The sequence below is a fragment of the Tamandua tetradactyla genome, chromosome 18, assembly GCF_023851605.1.
Source record: "Tamandua tetradactyla isolate mTamTet1 chromosome 18, mTamTet1.pri, whole genome shotgun sequence".
NCBI lineage: Eukaryota > Metazoa > Chordata > Mammalia > Pilosa > Myrmecophagidae > Tamandua > Tamandua tetradactyla.
Window position 1 is genome coordinate 13,703,451 of NC_135344.1, and position 10,184 is coordinate 13,713,634.

The window sequence follows — 10,184 nt, forward strand, 5'->3', positions numbered from 1 at the left end:
GATCATCCTTGAAGGTTTTAAAGTATCTTAGAAGGATAGAAGTTGATGTAGAGAAGAAACCATGAGTCAGACAACAATCTCCAATGAGAGGGACTCATTGATAGATTATAGTGATGGAGGGGTTGAGTGGTTTAGTTAGATGGCATGACCCCCAGAGGTGTAGGGCTTTTTAGGAGCCCTCAAGTGGCATTAGGAAACGTGGAGGATACAATCCCACTAATTTGACCCAGCGATACTTGGGACTGAGAATATCCTATCTGCATTTAAGGCCTACAGAGATACTAATGGACAGTGAGATTTCACTTATAGCAAAGATGTAGACTATACAGAGTACCTGAAGATAGAAGACAGCTTGTCAAATCATGGAAAACAATTTCTAGAAGGCATGGGTTTGGCAGGGAAAGTGCTGGAATATTTAAGGTCAGGAGAGATATTACAGAGAAATATGGGGGATGATATTCAGTTAAGGCCAAACCAGAAGGAATGTTTAGGTAGTGATCAAGGAAAATGTTACTTAGGTTGGTGGGTAGTTTTCATATTCTCTTTGTAGGGTAGAAATGTGCTCATGGGCAAAGTAGAAATGGCATGTGTTCTGGGATGAAGCCTCCTGCTGTCCTTTCCAGGACTTCTTAGTCTAATGGTATTGACACCTGAATCAGTGGAGCCCTAGATTGTGCTACTGAGAAAATGCAAATAAACCAAGGCACTGTGTCATGGTTAGGGACAGGTGTCAACTTGGCCAAGTTGTGGTACCTGTTTATCTGATTGGGCAAGCGCTGGCCTGTCTGTTGCAATGAGGACATTTCATAGGATTAGGTCATGATCACGTCAGCTGCATCCACAGCTGATTCTATTTGTAATCAGCCAAAGGGGAGTGTCTTCTGCAATTAGTGATGCTAAATCTAATCATGGGAAGCCTTTTAAGGAGGACTCAGAGGAGACAGGTTCCATTCCTGCTTTGGCTGGTGAGCCTCTCCTGTGGAGTTCATCCAGGCCATCCATCGGAGCCATCAGCTTCGCAGCCTGCCCTGTGGATTTTGGACTCTGCGTTCCTACGGTCACGTGAGACATTTTCATAAATTTTATATTTGCAAGTGTTCCCTGTTGATTCTGTTTCTCTAGAGAACCCTAACTAATACACACTGTTAACTGTAGAATCTCAGGAACTAGAAGACCCCACATGAAAAAGTGTTTTCTTCCCCTAAGAACTCATGACCTGGACTGATGGAAGGGAATAACATAGGAGCACAGATCCATGATAGCAATGTCAAGGCTCAGGCGAGCCGAATGAGGTTCTATGAATAACAGGCCAAGAAGGGATCAGCTTCTAGACAGAAAGTCCATGCAGCTTCCTCTGACATTTTGCTCGGGTATGATCTAGATGAAGATGCTGGGGACAGATGGGAATGTCATGCTCTTCTGCCCAAATTACCCTCCCTCTTCCCCACTTCTTCTCTCCCTCCCCTCCCTTCTTTTTTCTTTTACAGAGTCTCTTTTTCTTCCCTCCTTCCTTCCATAAAACTAGAATAAAGAGCAGAGATCCTAGAACTAGGCTGCTTCGGTCCAGTCCCTGGCCCCACTCTGTACCAGCGTCATGGCCTTGGGAAAGGTACTCCATCTCCCTGTGCTTCCGTTACAGTACCTAACTGTCAGGTCCGTTGTGAGGATTCAGTAATTTAATGTAGGTAAAACACTAAGAACAATAAGTAGCACATAGTGTAACTGCTGTATAGGTGTCTGGCTTTAGTGATTAAGTAACTTCAGGGTTTATTTTGATTAAATGAACAGCATACTTTTTATAGAAGGTAATGATTAACTAAAAGATGAGTCCTTATTATTTCATTTAACATAACAACCCTGAAAGTTGCATAGTTATATGTATACATTTCTCTTTTTCTTTTAGTAAAATGAAATAAATGTGAAGATATAGGTAGAAATGTTGGGAAGCATTGGGATTAGACCATATAATGCTGTGAAAAGTAGGAGCTGAAACCAAGAATGGGAGAAGTGAGCAGAGCTGTTATAACATGGGTATGGTGTCTTCACTGTGAAGACAGGTTAAAAGTTTTGCAAATATGTTTGGATCTCCTACTACGTGTAGAAGTCTCAGCCATTCCAAGGTTAGTTGTAGAATCCTGTGGGAGCTAAGGCTGCTGAAAATAGATTTAACTACTGAAAGTAGGTTTAATTACAATTTTCCTTGACTCATTACTGAGGAAGGCAGCTAGTTGCATGTGAAGAGACTAGTAAATTATGTTCTGGTTGTGTTCACCTCCTCAATGGAGGTTTGCCACATAGTTGCATTCTGCCTGGATAGGAAGGCTGGTTACTAACCAAATGGTAAGGCAATATAATCCGTGGGCTTAGAGGAGAAGTCAAACTGCCAGGCCATCCAAGTACCCACTGGGGGAATTGGGAAGCTCAGACTATTGAAGTTCAAGACATATTTTTCATTGATCTATTCAAGGTTCTAACTTTTGTATTGGAGAGAAATATAACATTTTTCCAGCCCAGCACCTAAGTACAACATTGGCTCCATACATTTTCTTTACTTGACATGATGGCCAAGCCCGTAAGCACATGAGGGTAGTGGGCAGTACTAAATAGTTATGTAAATTCAAAATTGATTTGGATCTGTGCTTAGTAGCTAAAGGAAATTTAGATGGTTATGTTCTTTTTGAAAATGACATAATGTTTTAGAATAATGGCATTTTCTGACTATAATATTTCAATATGTATGTTCCTAAATATTACATACTAGGTTTCCACTTTGGATATTTAATCCTGCTAATTGAGTTTGAATTTCCCCCAGTTTCAACTTGACAGTTTCCTAATTCTTGCATTGGCAAAATTATTCTCCATTGTAATGAAATTTGAATCTAATGTTTTTTAAATGGGACTATTTCTTACTTTTTGAAAGATATGGTACTTGTGATTTTGTTCATTGTCAACTTGGCCGGGTTATGGTATCCAGTTGTTTGGTCAACCAAGCACTAGGCTAATTGTTATTGTGAGGATGTTTTTGTGGATTTAATTAATCAGTAAGCTGACTGCAACCCTAGCTGACTACATCTACAGTCAACAAAGGAGATTGCTTTCAGCAATGAAAGAAATCCCATCTAAACAGTTGAAATCCTTAAAGGGAGAACTGATTGCAGCAGTCAAAAGAATCTCCCTTTGGACTTTGGCCAACCAGCTTCTCCTGGGGAATTCATGGTCACCCTCACCCCAGTTCCGAACTTGTAGCTGGCCTGCAGAATTCAGACATTGGCCAATCCCATGGTGACATAATGAACTGATTCCTATAATCTCTTAATATTTAAATGCATGTAATATCCTGTTGTTCTGTTTCCCTGAAAAACCTAGAGCACTAGAATGAATGAGACCATAAAACAGGGATAGAAAAATCCTCAGACTTCCATATAGAAAATTCCCTAGTTCAAATCCCACAAGTAACAGCCAGCTAGATAACCTCAAGTAACTCATTTCTCTTATTTAACTTATGGTTGAGTCTACTCAACCAGTTTTGTATCCCCTCCCCTGCCCCAACTCTAGTAAGTAGATGACCACTTCCTCCTCTGCGTTCCTACATGGTGTGTCTGCTTTTGTGGTGAGACATGCTTTTCTTTGCCTTGCAACTCTAGTTCTGGGTCTTTCCCACTCCAGGAGGGCTCAGGTTCCTCAGGGTAGCCAGCCCCATCCTCTTTCTCTCCATTACTGGCTCAGAGCCTGGCATATGCTACAGTGAGCCAGAAATGCTGGTGGAACTGAATTGAACCTTGCAGCCCCTTTCAGTCCTAATGCTCGGTGACCATGCTGACTGACAGCATATTTCAACTGTAGCCTGAGCATTTCCTGCCTTTTCTCCAGAGGTTAAGCTCCCTTAGATTGCCTGAATATTATGTTTTCCTGAACATTTTGTTTTATCATGTTTGTACAGGTAGAATAGTCAACAAAGTTAACTAGATGCTTTTCAACTATAAATATCATATATAAAAAAATGAATTTTTCTCTACATGAAGTTGTAAAATTTAGATAAAGTTACCAGGAGTTTCAAATTTCTTCATCCTTTCCTATAAACATCGTCTCTCCTTTTTCTTGAAATAGACATTCTGCTTAGCAAGGGAACTCTTTCTAGACTCCTGGCCCTTAAAAATCTTCCCTTCCTATATCTGAGGGACCATCTGCCAAGCTTGATGAAAATGCTAATAGAGCTTCCTCTGAGCCTGCCAAGTAAGCTCTTGGCTCCTCTGGGATCTCGTATTCAAAACAAACACCCTGATGCAAAATAACAGCAGGTGAAAGTTCAAGAATAAAAAAATTTTATGAGTAGCTGCTGATAAATCAACCCCACTCAGCTTAGTAGCATAACTAATACTGACTTCCCTAAGTAAAATGGGTTGTGCAGATAAGACTTTGCTCTGTTTCAAGTACTGAGCGTAGCATAACTAATACTGACTTCCCTAAGTAAAATGGGTTGTGCAGATAAGACTTTGCTCTGTTTCAAGTACTGAGCTCTATTCTATGTATGCTACATAGTCATTTAATCCTCAAAACTATCTTTTACCATGCTATTATCTACATTCTATAGATAGAAAATGAAGACAGAGGCTACTTAGCAATTTGGCCAAGGTCCCTAACAAGGAGACCACTGAGGTTCAGATCCCATCTAAGTGGTGACAACCAATTTATATGTCCACTAAAAATGCATTAAAAATCCTGTGTTTCTGCATCCTTCATGTTGCAAGTCCACTGATCATTGCTGCTGCTTTACACCATGTCTCATTCACGCCATCCTAGGCTGAAGGAATGTCTCTTGTCTTAGACATTGTGGGTTTGTGTGTGTGTGTGTGTGTGTGTGTGTGTGTGTGGCAGAGGGGAAGGAGTGAGTGTGCAGCTGTGAGCTGCCTCCTAAACTTCTGCTCTGGACTGACATACATCACTTCCATACACACTGTATTGGCCAAAGCAAGTCACATGACCACTCCTGAATTCAGCAGGCTTCAGCAGGCTGATCGTATCTAATTCTCCCTTGGCAGAGGCAACACATAGCCAAGTCTAGTGTCAGCTTGAGGATGCCCTGAGAGGCACGTACGAAGCCTGCCACTGTTGGGGTGGGAAGGGGACTCCTCTTCCAGGGAGATGCAGTGTATATTTTGAACAATGATCTATAAACCTAGCAAATACGTGGGGATATGAAATGATATCTCCTATCATTTGGGTGTCTCTTCCTTTGAATATGTTTAATGACTACTGGAATTTTCTCCTCTGCAAACAAACCAGGCATATCATTTACCCACTTTTCTATTGGATTGCTTTTAATCCTGTTGAGGATCTATTTGGGGGGGGGGGGGGGCTGCAGAAAAAGCCGTATTTTTTTAAATGGGTGTACAAATGGGCTTAAATTATAGGACCATAATAAAGTATCGAACCTGATAAATATAAGACCTTGATAGTGCTTAGAATATAAATCCCCAATAAATATGAGTTAATATTTTTTAAAATCATCTGACCCTCTATATATTTTTTTGTAAATACTTTTATTGGAGCATAGCCACACATGTTATGTATTGTCTATGACTGGTTTATGCTACAAAGTTAGTCAAGTAGTTGTGACAGAGTGTGTACGGTTTACAAACCATGAAGTGTGTACTCATTCCCTTTTCAGAAAAGAACTTGCCAATGCTGATAAGCCAATTAATTAAATGGAGATATAATGGGAACCACCCTCCCAGTAATCTTTAGGCCCTTAAGATTGGCTCTGATCTGTACCCTTGACCCAAGGGTGCACTGTGATTGATTGATTTACTATCTAGGCTGTAGGGTTGGAGATGGCTACTATGGTTGTCAGCTGGATTTTCCCAGTACGAAAAATATTAATCCAATAAGCCAAGGAATCCTCTGTGGAGACTTTGTTGGCGAAGAGGGTCCTTGGTCTCCGTGGACCCAATGTGAGTTGTGCCTGAGCCAGGAATCCATTATTACCTAGCCTTCATATATCCCCAGTGTCATGGAGAGGGGCATCTTGATGGGTTTTGATCCCAGGTGTCGATGAGTATGCAGATCCTGTGCTGATAATGTGCATGATAATCCTCAACCTGAGCATTTCCCTTTTCAGAATGTACAGCTACCCAAATTGGGTCCTTTAGGGGATGAGCTGGGGGAATCGTGACCCTGTATACTTACTGCAGTGTTTCAGGTACATCCTCAAGAAATCCAGCCTCTCCTTCAGACAGTGGATTCAGAGTTTGAGAGCTAGCTCAGTAGGAGCCCATTTCAAGGACAGGAAGTATTTGATAATTCATAGAATCATGCTGGTGTTGGTGGAGGAGGACTGGAAAGAGAAGGGACTGAGGAGATGAGAGGGTGATGTTATAAAGACCTTACAAAGCCACTTAAGGGAGAGGTGACATCAACTTAAAGGAGAGGTGACAAACAGAAGATTACCATGAGGGCAAATCTCATGTTTCTATTTTTTTTTTCCAGAAAGATGTCTAGATTGTAGAGAATGGGTTGGGGGAAGGAGGCAGGGAAAGAGAGTGTGCAGTAATGGAGGGATGGATGCCAATTAGAGGGACTTCATTATTTAGGTAAATATTGCTAGACACCCTAAAATATGTTGGTAGTAGAAATGGACAAAGTTGACTATGAGAAAAAGTAAAGTAGAATGGGTAGTTAGTAATCACTGGGTGAGGATATAAGAAAAGAACTAGAGAGGGGGCCACGGTGTCTTAGCAGGCAGAGTTCTTGCCTGCCATCTGGAGACCCAGGTTCGATTCCTGGTGCCTACCCTTGCAAAAAAAAAGAAATAGTAAAAAATGATTGTTTGGCTTGACCAAGCCTGTGGAGTGCTGTGCCATTTCTTGGAAAGAGTGTACATATCAGTCAGTGTGAGTGCATGGTCATCATTTCACTTTGAGCCTGTTGGTTGGAAGGCCATTGATTGGTTTATCTATTCTATTCAGGTACTGTTAGAGGTAGTATAAATATAGTCATGAACACAAGGTCTCTCTCCTGCAGTTTACTGTTTAGTAAAGAAGGCAGAGTAGGCATATGAACACAAATAAATATGTAATTATAAGTTTTAATGAATTTTTTGTTGGAAAATCAGAATACTATGAAAGAAAAATAGTGTTGGGGGAGGAGAACCCCCGTGACAGACTTCTCTGAATATGTGTAGATATTTATACATATTTACATATAAAATCTCCCTGGCATCTGATTTCCATTGTTCATATGAGAAAGTAAATCTGAGATTTTAAACAGTTTAATTTTAAACAATTAATGAAGCAACTCATTGACATGTTGATACTTTTAATGGTGGTGTTAGTAGTTTCAAAATAACTTAGAACAATGGCTCTGTCTCAGAATTTTGTAACAGCTAACACTGGGGAATGTACAAATTACAGACAAGCCCAGACATGTGTGCATATTTTGGAAAAGTTGGCCATGTCATGCTGTTGTACACTCCTGGTGGATTAGGCACCGCCGCTGAGACCACATTCCGTACATATCTGAAAGCTTAGACTCTCAGGAATCATGATTAAACATGACAATCTTTGCATGAAAGAATAAGAACTTAATAGTAAAAGCTTTAATTGAGAACAGTGGGAAGTTCAGAAAATGCAATCGGTCATTAGATACATTGGCAGACAGATCACATTTATCTGTCTCTGCAAAATTTTCTGTCATGCCCTCAGCTTGAGTAGCTGTCTGTTGCTCTTTTGTGAGCACTGATCTTCAGAGAAGGAAGCATGTGCAGATGTAAATAGTTCTTATTTATAAGTTGCTTGTACTGACAAAGCTCATTTGCCTTGCAAGAAGCTAATTGGAGTCTTTTCTCACTAACATGGTTAATGCGTTGCTTGGCTGGCTCTGCTTGGCATAGAGTTAAAAAGGTTAGCAGGCTACTTACAATTTTTCTACTCAGACCCCAGGAAGTAAGCCCCTCCTATTCAGCATGGGCTGTGCATATGGGTATACATATACTCTATATATTCCATATTTACATAAATACATAAAGCTAGTCAGTGTTACATTTGCATAGAATACATATGAATGTTATCATGAGCAAAGACAGGCTCTGCCTTTAGAAGACAGAAATAGAAAAAAAATTCAAGCTTTACTGTAAGTCTTAGAGAAAAAATATTTTGTTTAAGAGACATATGTTCTAAAACAAACTTCCAAGACGGCAGGCAAGTAACGCTGTCCTTAATTTATTTTTCTTTAAGTTTTAAGAAATACTGTGAATGGATTTGTACTTTTACAAGGAATAATTACATTCTAAGCTAAATCTTCAGGTCTAGGAAAGATTATATAATGACTGAAGGTTACTGTTTCAGTTAATTATAACAGAGAAGATCATCTCAATGATAACATTGTATCTTTTAGTTCTATCTCTGACTGTCTCAAAATATTCTCCAAATTACATTGTTTTTTGGTTTGCTTTTGTAATTCAGTGGTGATGATTTTATACCAAGTTTCTGATGTTCAGAGCCTGTGTTCCTAGGATGTACCATATAGCAACTCACGCCACACAAGGCAATAAAACAGTTCATGGTTACCATTTCTACTTGATGAAGATCAACTGCACCAGTAACAGGTATAGATAATGTGCAATTTACCAAAGATGAGCAAGCCATGCGTTTGGTTCAGGGTTCTTAAGACACAGTAGGGAACAAGTTCTTGTGTGACATACCGAGTTGAATTCACACATCCTACTCTTAATTCAAGGTTCTCCCCAAATAGACTTTTCTCCTGCTAAATTGGCTTATTTACTCTTCTCAGGACTTAGTATCTCTATAGATTGTTCATGCTGTCAACTGGATGTTTTAGCTGGAGCAATTAGGCAAGAAAAGTAAATTAAAGACATCCCTCATACAAATGTTATTATTGATGTGATCACATGTTGGGTATCTTCAGAATGGCTACACAAGTCCAGGGTCCCAACAACATGACCTTGATGTTTCAAATGTTAACTTCTCCTGAATTCTGTCTCCTTTATATTTGGCACAACAGACTCCTTATACCCTTCAGTTCAGAATCCGTACCTCTGTCTGGGTTGCTCAAAACATGTCTTCAATTTGAAAGGCAATTCACACCTTCAGCTTTGCAAAGCACATGAGACAGATACTTTCAGTTCAGGAAGTGACCAGACTCTCCTATGACAGGTTGTCAGCTCTGCTTACTTCCTTGTTTATTCTCCTTTCAGACAACACTCAGGTGCCTAGGAGGGCAGATTAAAAACAAACCCATCATTAGTTTTAAGATACAAATACACCTCAAAAACTATACTAAAATTGCAACTTGTACAATGTACAGAAACACTTTATTCTGGGTATCAGTGTGCTCCCAAACCTTGGGTCAAATGACTTTACACTAGATTCAGGATGAAGCAAGAAGTTCAAATCGGCATACAAAATTTAGACAGACTCCTGTACTGATAAAAGATGGAACCAAAGATCCGCATTCCCATCCCTCTATCATGAGAAAATGGGGAAATTTATTATATTCCTTAACATAGAAAGATCTCTTCCTTTGTTCCTGGGCTTGGAGCAAACCCTGTTGACCTGTCTCTGAGGAGCAGCGGTGTGAGGAGCCAATGCCCCCAGCCAGGGACCTCCAGGAACGCAGCTTCTGTGACGAGTGGGGTTCTAATACCTTGCAGCAGGGACACAGTATCTGGGCTGCCACGGGGTGCCTCTGTATAAGGGGGTGTAAAAGAACCTATTCTAGTGTTTGAAGTTTGGGTGACTTGGAGGAGGGTTAGGGAAGCAGAGATTCTTTCCGGATGGAATTGATACCAGAAAGCAGGGTCAATTCTATGGGGTTTCAATGAGTGTTATCTATGGGGAGGTCAGAGCAGAGCAGGGATGAGCTATAACTAGTGACTAAGCAGCATCCACTCATCTAGTAAGAGAAGACTGTTTAGCAGGAACCGTTTTTCAGCAATCTTGACCCATGTGGATGTTCTGTGAAATGATGTCCAAGAAAACAAACTGGCTTAGCTGTGGGAGCCAGAACAGTTCCCAGCTGTCAAGAACAAAATCCAAGTTGGGTCCCCTTCTCTAACCATGACCCGTTTACATATGCACAGTTACAAATTTAGCGGCAAGAAAAATGATCTTATGTATCAAGTGAGTAAATAATAAAACACTCATGGTCTCTGGTCTAGCTCTATCGGT